Raw genomic sequence first — 2,051 nt, 5'->3', positions numbered from 1 at the left:
GTTAATTAGTTAATTAGTTAATTAGTTAATTAGTTAGTTAGTTAGTTAGTTAGTTAGTTAGTTAGTTAGTTAGTTAGTTAGTTAGTTAGTTAGTTAGTTAGTTAGTTATTTAGTTAGTAAGTTAGTTAGTTAGTTAGATAGTTAGTTAGTTAGTTAGTTAGTTAGTTAGTTAGTAAGTTAGTTAGTTAGTTAGTTAGTTAGTTAGTTAGTTAGTTAGTTAGTTAGTTAGTTAGTTAGTTAGTTAGTTAGTTAGTTAGTTAGTTAGTTAGATAGTTAGTTAGATAGTTAGTTAACTTAGATGTGAATATTTTCTCTATAGAAATATGTGAGCATTTTCCACATAGAGAAATTATATAAATGTTATCCATAAAGAGAAAATATGTAAATGTTTTCCATATAAAAAAAAATATGTAGACATTTTTTATATAGAAAAAATATATGAATATTTTCTCAATAGAAAATATGTCAAAATATTTTCTCTATAAAAAATATTGAAGATCTTTTCTATAGAAAATATGTGAAAAATTACTCAATGATATTCCTTATAAAATATCAGAAAATGTTCTCTTTTATAAGTATAGGCAAATTTTCTCTACCGAAAATATATAATTTTTTTTTCTTATTAAGAAAACAGTCATTTAGTTATTTACATTTTTACATGTTACTTGGAAACATTTCCCTACGCTTGCAGGGTCTTAATGAACGCTCATTTCATATTATGATTTTGAACCCACTCACATCTTATATTAAATTTTTATAAATTCAAATTCTCTCACTCTCTCAGTTAAATAAATCGTTCTTTATTTTCACAATGTAATAAAAGCTTATACCGGCCAACAAATAAAAAAGTATATTCGAACTAGTCCGAATAAACAGAACCTTACATCAATATAAACTTATCGCATTTTTAGACAATTAGATATGACCAGACTATTTATACATGCAAGAGAATTGTTCAGATCTTTTTTCAATAATATATCTATACTAGTTAATATTTTTGAACAACAACCTTATATGAGATCCACGTCAAGTGATAGATCGATCATTGCACTATTCTGAAATTCGATTTCTCGTAATTTCAACAAAGCTTTTTAAAAGTGTTAGCGTTCTCTTTCGAATAATTAACAAACAATTACAAAACTTGTTGTATTTTTTAAAATAACCCTCAGTTGTAATCTTACTTAAACCCCAACAAGAAAGTGCTTAACAAAATCTGATACGGCGTGCAACTGTTTAAATTCCGAAACTTTATTTATTATTAGATTATTTTGAAATGACAACAACAACATTTTGTGGACATAGTTTAAAGAAATTTACAATTTTTATCGGAATTATTTATTTACTACAGGCGATCATTATATCAGTTGCATTGATTTTAGATCTCATTAAATATAAAGAAGATAAAACTAAGGCTATGTTACAGGGTATACCATACGATGAGGATAGAGAAGTTGGTAAGTTAGTCGAGAGTAACGTAATTTAAGAACGTTTTAAGGCATTTTGAAAATTATTTAAACCTGATTAAAGTGAGAACAAAATTGTATGTGTGTATATGTGTATTTCATTTGAATTAAAAGTAATTTCGTGATTTTTTATTTTTCCAGTCTTGACGTGGATTTTACAAAATTTAAATAAAAATAAACGATAAATTGGTTTTTATTAAAAAAAAATTTAAATCGGATATTTCAGAAAAAAAAATGTATTTGTCATTTCTTTTAAAATCTAGATACATGTTCGACTATTAGATAGATTTTATCTATCTAAACGGTATAGACATGTGCCGGTTGAAACTAGGGGACTGATACTTTGCTGGATAAAACCAAACCAAAGCGTTTCGCATAGACTAGACTATACAGTAGACAATGGACTAAACTACACTCTAGACTAGACTATATAGTAGACTATAGACTAGACTATATAGTAGACTATAGACTAGATTATATAGTAGACTATAGACTAGACTATAGACTAGACTATAGACTAGACTATAGACTAGACTATAGACTAGACTATAGACTAGACTATAGACTAGACTATAGACTAGACTATAG

At 26.3% G+C, this 2,051-nt stretch overlaps 1 protein-coding gene across 2 annotated transcripts in view; it reads right to left on the bottom strand.

Moving 5' to 3' along the window:
- Positions 1-2,051, bottom strand: part of LOC111688714 — a 4,975-nt gene that overhangs the window by 1,004 nt on the left and 1,920 nt on the right. The window lies entirely within an intron of this gene.

This window comes from Lucilia cuprina, chromosome 6 (assembly GCF_022045245.1).
Source record: "Lucilia cuprina isolate Lc7/37 chromosome 6, ASM2204524v1, whole genome shotgun sequence".
NCBI lineage: Eukaryota > Metazoa > Arthropoda > Insecta > Diptera > Calliphoridae > Lucilia > Lucilia cuprina.
This window is presented reverse-complemented; position numbering and strand designations above follow the sequence as displayed.